Source organism: Rhinopithecus bieti, unplaced genomic scaffold (assembly GCF_001698545.2).
Source record: "Rhinopithecus bieti isolate Rb0 unplaced genomic scaffold, ASM169854v2 scaffold_16234, whole genome shotgun sequence".
Classification (NCBI taxonomy): domain Eukaryota; kingdom Metazoa; phylum Chordata; class Mammalia; order Primates; family Cercopithecidae; genus Rhinopithecus; species Rhinopithecus bieti.
The window spans coordinates 421,104-432,183 of NW_016808946.1; the positions used below are offsets into that span (position 1 = coordinate 421,104).

The window sequence follows — 11,080 nt, forward strand, 5'->3', positions numbered from 1 at the left end:
CTTTAGGGTCGAATATGATCCGAGGCAAGCTCATATTCAGGTTTGGGGCAAGAAGCATTAATTGACCCTTAATTTTTTCGGTGGAACGGAAAATTTCGGTAAAATAGCTTCTGACCTTCGGAACAGATGTATTCACCTTGGAGAGGAAAAATCTCTTTCTAGAAGAGTCTTGAGGTCTAGCACCTTTAGGCTTAACGGGGGACGGCTGGGCATCAGAGGAAGAAATCATTCCGAATGACTTCCCTTTCTTCCTAAATCCTTCTTTCCAAATCTGTAAAAGACTACAACTGCTTTGCTGGAGGTGGTTTGACACTCATGCTCCTTGAGAAGGAGGTAATGAACTGTTGGGCAGCTCTTAAAAAGTTACCCTTGGCCAGGCGCGGTGTCTCACGCCTGTAATCCCAGCACTTTGGGAGGCCGAAGCAGGCGGATCACGAGGTCAGGACTTCGAGCCCAGTCTGGCCAACACAGTGAAACCCCGTCTCTACTGAAAATACAAAAAATCAGCCGTACGCGGTAGCGGGAGCCTGTAATCCCAGCTACTGCGGAGGGTGAGGCAGGAGAATGGCTTCAACCCTGGAGGCGGAGGTTGCAGTGAGCCGAGATCGCGCTGTTGCACTCCAGCAGGGGTGACAGTGTGAGACTCCGTCTCCAAAAAACATAAATAAAAAGGTTACCCTTGGCTGTCGCAGTGGCTCACACCTGTAAACCCAGCATTTTGAGAGGCCGAGGTGAGAGGATCATTTGAGCCCAGCCTGGGCAACATAGCGAGACCCCCATAACAAAAAATCAAAAATAAAGTTACCCAGAAACTAGTTGGAACCATTTAATGATGTTCTCAGTCCATCTTCCTGAAGTAGTCCACAGAACAACGTCAGTGTTCATGGTAGAATTGTTTGATAGGGGCAGTTTTTTTTTTTGAGACGGAGTCTCGCTCTGTCGCCCAGGCTGGAGTGCAGTGGCCGGATCTCAGCTCACTGCAAGCTCAGCCTCCCAGGTTTACGCCATTCTCCTGCCTCAGCCTCTCGAGTAGCTGGGACTACTGGCGCCCGCCACCTCGCCGGGCTAGTTTTTTGTGTTTTTTAGTAGAGACGGGGTTTCACCGTGTTAGCCAGGATGGTCCCAATCTCCTGACCTCGTGATCTGCCCCGCTCGGCCTCCCAAAGTGCTGGGATTACAGGCTTGAGCCACCGCGCCCGCCCTTTTTTTTCTTTTCTTTTTTTTTTTAAAGTAACAATGTCTTGTTAAAAAACAAGAGCTGTGTTGCCCAGGCTGAAGTGCAGTGGTGTGATCATAGCTCACTGCAGCCTTGAACTCCTGGGCTCAAGTGATCCTCCGGCCTTGGCCCTTCAAACTGTTGTGGTGATTGGCACAAGCCACCGCCAGGCCTGGTCTTTGAAGTTAGTTATATTTCAGCTACCCAGATAAACTTCTAACTTTGATTGCCACAGAGCTTTACCACAACTAATTGTTTCTCTTAGTTCTGTCTGATTGTGGAATCTCTTTATTACCATCAATTGTTTTGCAGAGTTATAATTTGAATATGAAACCATTTTTCTAGCCCACCTTAGAGAAGACTGTTGACACACTAGTTGGAATGGTTGCAATAGCCTCTACCTTGCAAGACACTTCAGATTCAAAGAATTTTCTTTGTAAAAGTTGGCCAGGCACGGTGGCTCATGCCTATAATCCCAGCACTTTGGGAGGCTGAGGCAGGCAGATCACTTAAGGTCAGGAATTCAAGACCAGCCCGGCCAACATGGTGAAACCCCATCTATACTAAAAATACAAAAATTAACCAGGCATGGTGGTGCATGCCTGTAATCCCAGCTACTCAGGAGGCTGAGGCATGAGAATCGCTTGAACTCAGGAGGTGAAGGTTGCAGTGAGCCAAGATTGCGACACTGCACTGCAACCTGGGTGACAGAGCAACTCCGTCTTAAAAAAAACAAAACAAGGCCAGGCGCGGTGGCTCACGCCTGTAATCCCAGCACTTTGGGAGTCCAAGGCGGGCGGATCACGAAGTCAGGAGATCGAGACCATCCTGGTGAACACGGTGAGACCCTGTCTCTACTGAAAATACAAAAAAATTGGCTGGGCGTGGTGGCAGGCGCCTGTAGTCCCAGCTTCTAGGGAGGCTGAGGCAGGAGAATGGCGTTAACACAGGAGGCAGCGGAGCTTGCAGTGAGTGGAGATTGCACCACTGCACTCCAGCCTGGGCGACAGAACGAGACTCCATCTCAAAAAACAAAACAAACAAAAAAACCAAAACAAAAGAAAAAAAATAAAAGTACCTATTAATGCAATTATCTTTAATTTTGATTCATAAATATGTGTGGAAATGTCAGTGTTTTTGGTAAAATGGAATTCACAGTGACAGACTCAGTGTTGTACAAAACAAAACCGGAAAATATACTTTAAAAAAATTATTTGAGCTGGGCGTGGTGGCTCACACCTGTAATCCCAGGACTTTGGGAAGCCGAGGTGGGCAGATCATGAGGTCAGGAGTTTGAGACCAGCCTGGCCAGCATAGTGAAACCCTGTCTCTACTAAAAATAGAAAAAATTAGCCGTGCATGGTGGCGTGTACCTGTAGTCCCAGCTACTCGGGAGGCTGAGGCAGAAGAATTGCTTGAACCCGGCAGGTGGAGGTTGCAGTGAGCCGAGATCATGCCATTGCACTTCAGCCTGGGCTACAGGGCGAGACTACGTCTCAAAACAAACAAACAAAAATCATTTGAAAAATTTGCTGAATAAACACTTGTTCACAGTGTACTTTCCCTGGTTATTTTGTTTTGTTTTGATACAGTCTTGTCCTGTCACCTAGACTGGAGTACAGTAACATGGATCACGGCTCACTGCAGCCTAATCTCTCAGGCTCAAGTGATCCTTGCACCTAAGCCTCCCTAGTAGCTGGGACTTCAGGTGCATGCCACCACATCCGGCTAGTTTTTGTATTTTTTGTAGAGATGAGGTTTTGTCATGTTGCCCGGGCTGGTTTCAAACTCCTGGGCTCCAGTAATCCTCCCACCTTGGCCCCCCAAAGTGCTGGAATTACAGGCATGAGCCACCCTACCCGGCCTTCCCCTAATTTTGATAATGATAATCCAATGTTCTGTTCTGGCATTTGTGTAGTTTTAGCAATGGAGGTATTTGCCTGTTCTTCTCTGTGACTTAGTCATTCAGCAGTTCTATGCTAAGGGTTTTTTAATGTACCTTTAGGTTCTTGTTTAGAGTTAATGGGTAATGAAAACATAATTCTTTTTTTTTTTTTTTTGAGACGGAGTCTCTCTCTGTCGCCCAGGCTGGAGTACAGTGGCCGGATCTCAGCTCACTGCAAGCTCTGCCTCCTGGGTTTACACCATTCTCCTGCCTCAGCCTCCCGAGTAGCTGGGACTACAGGCGCCCACCACTTCGCCCGGCTAGTTTTTTGTATTTTTTAGTAGAGACGGGGTTTCACTGTGTTAGCCAGGATGGTCTCGATCTCCTGACCTCGTGATCCGCCCGACTCGGCCTCCCAAAGTGCTGGGATTACAGGCTTGAGCCACCGCGCCCGGCCATGAAAACATATTTCTAATGCATAAGAGAAATTTATTCTGAAACAAAAATAGAATATAAGCCTTCAGACAGAAGGCAGAGAAGAAACTGGAGAAAGAGAAATAATATGTTAGGCAGGAAACCATGGGAGACAGCACGGGGGAAAGTAATGTCCAGACTGGGAGTCACTGGGAAACCAGATAAATGCTCCCTGGCAGCTGGAGGAGTTGAGGACACTTCAGCCTGGACTTGGGATGGAAGCCCAGAGCACGCAAGTTGCTCCAACTAGGTAGGGAAAATGCTGGGGTAGATGAAACTTGAGTGGTCAAAAAGAAGTACCAGGAGCCAAAGACTCCCTTAACACTTGGGCCTCTTTTAAATGTCTGCCTTAAATAGCTCATACCGTTGTAAGTCTTGCATAACGGGTAAGAACATGAACTTTTAGAATCAAAGATGTCACTCTAGGTGTGGTTGTATTTGGAGTAAGGAAGTAATTAAGGTTAAATGAGGTCCTAAGTGTGGGGCCCTGATCCGATAGGACTAGTGTCCTTATCAGAAGAGTGAGTGGAGAGTTTGCCCCTTACCCTTACATACTGAAGAAAGATTATGTGAGGACATAGCAAGAAGGCAGCCATGTACAAGACAGGAACAGAGCTGTCACCACAGACCAAATTGGCCAAAACGTTGATCTTGGGCTTCTAGCCTCCAGAACAGTGAAAAAGTCAATTTCTGTTGTTGAAGTCACCCAGTCTGTGGTATTTTAGTATGACAGCCTAAGCAGACAAATACACCATCTATATGCAGATATATCCAAATCTCTAGGCTGTTGTGTGTCTGCACCTCTCCCCTGAACTTGGCTTTGTTCTCCATTTGCCTACTTAGTGTTACCACTTGGATATCTAATAGATGTCTCAAACTTCACTTCTCTGTAAACTGAACTCCTGATAGTCCCCTCAAGCCTACTCCATGGACATCTTTCTCTTCTCTTTTTTTGGAGACAGGGTCTTGCTGTGTCGCCCAGGCAGGAGTGCAATGGCGTGATCAGGTGATTCTCCCACCTCAGCCTCCCAAGCAGGATGTGAGGGCAATCTGGCTGTGACGTCTCTCACCCAATTGATCACCAGGGTTAATCCGGCTGATCTGGCTGGCTAGGCCGGTGTCTCCTTCCTTCCTCCCTCACTGCTCCATGTATGTCCCTCCGGAGGCTGCACACTCAGTCGAAGAGAACGACCATCGCCAATAGAGGAGGACTGGTCTTCAGTTAAGGGTATGTAAGTAGTTGCGTTCCCCTGCTAGAACCTCCAAACAAGCTCTCAAGGTCCCAAGTAGCTAGGATTACGGGCACACGCCATCATGCTTTGCTATGATTCTCTTCTCAGTTAAAAGTAGTGCTGTTCTTTTAGCTGCTTAGGCCAAAAACTTCTAGAGTCATCCTTGACTCTTCTTTCTTTCACTGCCCACATCCCATCCATTGCAAATCACATTGGCTGTATGTTCCAGACACACCCAGAATCGAATGACATCTTACCACTTTGCTGCCACCATCAGGGCAGGGTCAGCATCACCTGTCACCTGGATTATTGCAGTAGCCTCCCATCTTGTGTCTTCACTTGCACCCTTGCCTCTCCCTACGTTCTGTTTTCAACATCAACTGCCAGAGAGATCCTTAAAAAATATGTCAGATCATGTCACTCCTCTGCTCAAAGCCCTGCAGTGTCTTCCTCTTACCTCTCTGTGTCTGCTATTCCTTCTCCCTTAGTTATTCTGTTCCAGCCATGCTGGGCTTCATCTCTTCCTGCAGCATGACAGGCACGCATCTGCCTTGGGACTCTTGCACTATTACCTTTGCTTAGAACATTTTCGCCAGGTGCAGTGGCTCACGCCTGGATTCCCAGTACTTTGGGAGGCCGAGGTGGGCAGATCACTTGGGGTTTGGAGTTTGAGACCATCCTGGCCAACATGGCGAAACCCTGTCTGTACTAAAAATAGAAAAATTAGCTGGGTATGGTGGCACGTGCCTGTGATTCCAGCTACTCAGGAGGCTGAGAGGGGAGAATTGCTTGAATCCGGGAGGTAGAGGTTGCAGTGAGCCGAGATAGCGCCACTGCACTCCAGCCTGGGTGACAGAGTGAGACACTGTCTAAAAAATATGTCAGATCAGGGCTAGGTGCGGTGGTTCACACCTGTAATCGCAGCACTTTGGGAGACCGAGGTAGGCGGATCATGAGGTCAGGAGATCGAGACAATCCTGGCTAGCACGGTGAAACCCCGTCTCTACTAAAACTACAAAAAATTAGCCGGGCATGATGGTGGGCGCCTGTAGTCCCAGCTACTTCGGGAGGCTAAGGCAGGAGAATGGCGTGAACCCGAGAGGCGGAGTTTGCAGTGAGCCGAGATTGCGCCACTGCACTCCAGTCTGGGTGACAGAGCGAGACTCCGTCTCAAAAAAAAAAATCAGATCATGTCACTCCTCTGCTCAAAGCCCTGTAGTGGTTGATGAGGTCTAGGGAATGTGTTGTTTCTAAATAATTTCTGTTAATCATGGTAATATAATTACTTCAGAGGAATTTCATTCTTATTGTGTGATTGCTCACGTTTCTAATTCCTACCTTAGTGCTGTGTCTGGGATGTGGAAGGTGCTCAGAAAATGTTGGTGGTTTCAAAGGATAGTGGGTATATATTAGGTAACCTCCTGTCTAGAAGAAAACAGATGAACAGTCATTTCCATTTGTGCAGGTGCTGTGCCTGTCAGAGATGCTTTGGTAGATTTTATACTGAATATGTTCTTCTTGCCCATTGGTTCTGTTCTTTTTCTCAAGAAATGGAGTTGTCGGCCAGGCGAGCTGGCTCATGCCCGTAATCCCAACACTTTGGGAGGTCAAGGCGGGCGGATTGCTTGAGCCCAGAAGTTCGAAACCAGTGTGGGCAATATAGTGAAACCTTATCTCTACAAAAAAATACATAGCCAGGTCTGGTGGGGCATACCTGTAGTCCCAGCTACTTGGGGTGGGGGCTGAGGCGGGAGGATTGCTTGAGCCCAGGAGGTGGAGGTTGCAGTGATTATGCCATTGCGTTCCAGCCTGGGTAATAGAGCGAGACCGTGTCTCAAAATAAAGTTGTATCCAGTCCTTAATGACACTGAGACCATTTGTAAGTAACTAGTCTCTACCAAAAATACTTCAGAATTTTTTTTTTCTTTTTGAGACAGAGTTTTACTCTCGTTGCCCAGGCTGAAGTGCAATGGCCGCATCTCAGCTCACTGCAACCTCCGCCTCCTGGGTTCATGTGATTCTCCTGTCTCAGCCTCCTAAGTAGCTGGGATTACAGGCACCCGTCACCAGCCTGGCTAATTTTTTTGTATTTTTAGTAGAGACGGGGTTTCACCATGTTGGCCACGCTGGTCTTGAACTCCTGACCTCAGGTGATTCACCTGCCTGACCTCCCAAAATGCTGGGATTACAGGCGTCAACCACTGTGCCTGGCCCAGAATTGTTAAATATTCACAGAAGTAAAAAGACAAAACACGGCTGGCCACGGTGGCTCAGGCCTATAATCCCAGCACTTCGGGAGGCTGAGGCAGGTGGATTACCTGACATCAGGTGTTTGAGACCAGCCTGGCCAACATGGTGAAACCCAGTCTCAACTAAAAATACAAAAATTAGCCGGGCGTGGTGGCGCATGCCTGTAATCCCAGCTACACGGGAGGCTGAGGCAGAATTGCTTGAACCCGGGAGGCAAAGGTTGCAGTGAACCGAGATCACACCACTGCACTCCAGCCTGGGCGACAGACCAAGACTCTGTCTCAAAAAAGAAAAAAAAAGACAAAACACAATGCAGGTCACGTTAGCTATTTTCTCTGGAAAACAGTTAGCTGTCATGATGCAGGTTGTTATAATCCATAAGGGGGAGATTGTGATTATTTTTACTCTAAAATCTTCCACTGCCTTTTTTTTTTTGAGATGGACTCTCACTCTGTCACCCAGGCTGGAGTGCAGTGGCGCAATCTTTGCTCACTGCAACCTCCACCTCCTGGGTTCAAGCGATTCTCCTGTCTCAGCCTCCCGAGTAGCTGGGATTACAGGTACACACCAAGACGCCTAGCTAATTTTTGTGTGTGTGTGTGTGTGTGTGTATATATATGTATGTATGTGTGTATATATATATGTGTGTGTGTATATATGTATATGCGTGTGTGTGTATATATGTGTGTGTGTGTGTGTATATATATATTTTTTTCTTTTAAGTGGAGATGGGGTTTCACCATGTTGGCAAGGCTAGTCTCAAACTCCTGACCTTGGCTGGGCGTGGTGGCTCAAGCCTGTAATCCCAGCACTTTGGGAGGCCGAGACAGGCGGATCACAAGGTCAGGAGATCGAGACCATCCTGGCTAACACGGTGAAACCCCGTCTCTACTTAAAAAAATACAAAAAACTAGCTGGGCATGGTGGTGGGTGCCTGTAGTCCCAGCTACTCAGGAGGCTGAGGCAGGAGAATGGTGTAAACCCAGGAGGCGGAGCTTGCAGTGAGCTGAGATCCGGCCACTGCACTCCAGCCTGGGCGACAGAGCGAGACTCCGTCTCAAAAAAAAAAAAAAAAAAAAAGTAAATGTTAAGCCTCAAGACTGCCACAGAAAGAAATGAACTCTGTATTGTCACGGTGAGCTGGGAAGGGACACTTACAGCCTGAGCTGATGAGTTCTCGGCAGCCGACAGTACAAGCGATAGGCTATGTGGGCCAAACAAAAGTGAATCATGGTGACACTGGGCCCAGAGCACCTGGAGCAAGACAAGGAGGACCCAGGGCAGTCCTGTTAGAGTTTCCAAACTATTGCACCCATTCATCAACCAGCCACAACCCCCCTATGCGCATGTGCCCTGCAAGGATGTGAAGGAAGTACTCTTCAGGAAAGGGACAGATCCTAGTTCTTTAAAACCCACCTTTGGCAGCAATAGGAGCTCACTGTAACCTTAACTCTTCCGTGGGTCTGAAGGTTTAGAGTCTTGTCGGAGCTCAAGTTGGCTGTGTTAACAGTTAATGGAACTGAGCTGGATATTTGAGACTAGTTATAGATGTAACAAGGGAGAAAGACAGCTTCCTTTATGCTGAGAGATCAGCTTCCCCAGCCCCTCTGCATCCCTTGGGCATCACATGGAAACCTGAGCTCATCCCCAAGGATACGGCTAAAACTCTTTGTTCCTTCCTTCCCTGAAGTCTGTTTCAGAACTGCAGCAGCTCCCTTGAGGATCCACACCTCTTGAACTCAGCCTTACCCTTCTTCCATCTCTCTCTTGGGAATTAGTACCTGAAACCTGAGATGGCCAGGGATGTCTGACACCAGCTGTCTGTTAGACGCCAGCTGAACCCAGCCCCTCCACCAGTCTTTGAGAGCATGCTCAGTGGCTGGTGGATACTCTGATTTCTCTGTAGGCCTCAGGGTACTATGGGCGTGTCACATTCATCACCCCATCCCATAATACCACAGGTAGTTTTTATGGAAATTGGCGGCCTGGGGTAGGGATAAAAGGTATGGGTCCAAGCCCCAAGTGAATCCTGGTATCATACGTGGGATGATAACTGAAAGGTAAGACATTTAAATCATTCTAAGTGATGAACTCGTTTTTTTCTAATGCCCTACTGACCACTACTGAACCTTCTTCTTTATTCCCTAAGAACAGTTAGCAGTGTCCCTGTGATCCCACCACTCTGCCTTCTTTTGAGAAGGCCCCAGTATAATTCTTTTTTTTTTTTTTGAGACAGAGTTTTGTTCTTGTTGCCCAGGCTGGAGTGCAATGGCGTGATCTCGGCTCACCGCAACCTCCACCTCCTGGGTTCAAGCGATTCTCCTGCCTCAGCCTCCCAAGTAGCTGGGATTATAGGCGTGCGCCACCATGCCTGGCTAATTTTGTATTTTTAATAGAGACAGGGTTTCTCCATGTTGGTCAGGCTGGTCTTGAACTCCCAACCTCAGGTGATCCACCCACCTCGCCCTCCCAAAATGCTGGGATTACAGGCGTGACCTACTGCGCCTGGACCCCAAGTATATTTCTTACTTCCATTTCCACTGACTATTTGTGGCTGCCTCTCCTATCTTGTTTCACCCCGTCCAATGAATTGTGTATCATCGCTATCATCAGTAATACCACTTTCCTCAAAAATAACAGCTACCATTCATTTTAACACTGTGCCAGGCAATATGGTAAGCCCCTTGCTATGTGTTATCCTCAGAATTAATCCTCAAAGTAACTGAGATTGGCCTTCTCGTTATCTCCATTTTATCCATGAAGAACCTAAAGATGGAGTTAAGAGATCAAATCAAGATCACACAACCAAATAAGGGTTATTTATTTATTTATTCATTTTTTTTTTGAGACGGAGTCTCGCTCTGTCACCCAGGCTGGAGTGCAGTGGCGCAATCTTGGCTCACTGCAAGCTCCGCCTCCCAGACTCACGCCATTCTCCTGCCTCAGCCTCCTGAGTAGCTGGGACTACAGGCACCCGCCACCTCGCCCGGCTAATTTTTTTGTATTTTCAGTAGAGACGGGGTTTCACTGTGTTAGCCAGGATGGTCTCAATCTCCTGACCTCGTGATCCACCTGCCTCGGCCTCCAAAGTGCTGGGATTACAGGCGTGAGCCACCGTGCCTGGCCCAAATAAGGGTTTTTAACACCCATGTCATATTATTTTGAGAACCCTGTTGTCACTCCTTTCCTCAGAAACCTTCAAAGCTTCCCATTGTCCAAGGGGTTAAAGTTGATATTTTTCAACTCCTTAGCTATGATAGGGCTCAGTTCCAATCTACGCTGTTCCAGTTTATCTCCCACTTTTCTTCTTGGGGAGAGAGCTTAAGAGTCCGGAAACCTAAATTCTCACCCTGATGTGCCATTCACTAGCTTTGTCCACTGAGAGCATAAAATCTGAACAAAAGCAAGTTGGTCAGCCTAGCAGTTATGTCTGACTACTATTAGGCTACAAATGAACAGTCTTGACACAGATGTTTTGAGTATTGCCAAGTCTTAGACGTACACAGTGAGGCATTGCATAGCCTTAATTTCCAGATTTGTTTTTAACCCACTATTTCTTTTTTTCCTTTTTCCAAGATGGAATCTTGCTGTGTCCCTCAGGTTGGAGTGCAGTGGTGCGATCTAGGCTCACTGCAACCTCCACCTCCCAGGTTCAAACGATTCTCCTGCCTCAGCCTCCTGAGTACCTAGGATTATAGGCGCACGCCACCACACCCAGCTAATTTTTGTATTTTTTAGTAAAGACGGGATTTCACTATGTTGGCCAGACTGGTCTCCAGCTGCTGACCTTGTCATCCACCCACCCCGGCCCCCCAAAGTGCTGTGATTACAGGTGTGAGCTGTCTGGTCCCCATTATTTCTTTTTTGAGATGTTTGTAATAGTGAAAAATCAGAAAAACCTAAATATCCAAAGGTCGAAGATTAACTGGAAAAACTAAATAACTATAGATTATAATTTGGAACATGCTAAATGCTTTTGGCCGAATTTTTTTGTGAGAAACGATAATTGTTTTTAATTTTTTT

At 47.3% G+C, this 11,080-nt stretch overlaps 1 protein-coding gene across 3 annotated transcripts in view; it reads left to right on the forward strand.

Moving 5' to 3' along the window:
- The window catches only part of NMNAT1 (nicotinamide nucleotide adenylyltransferase 1), a 36,602-nt gene that overhangs the window by 656 nt on the left and 24,866 nt on the right, over positions 1-11,080 (forward strand). For 2 of the 3 annotated variants that reach the window (XM_017888034.1, XM_017888033.1), the window contains exon 2: positions 4,538-4,803. The gene's annotated coding sequence lies outside the window, so the exon portion shown is untranslated. Of the gene's footprint in view, positions 1-312; positions 334-4,537; positions 4,804-11,080 lie in introns of those variants that run through there. The other variant, XM_017888035.1, reaches the window with a different exon arrangement.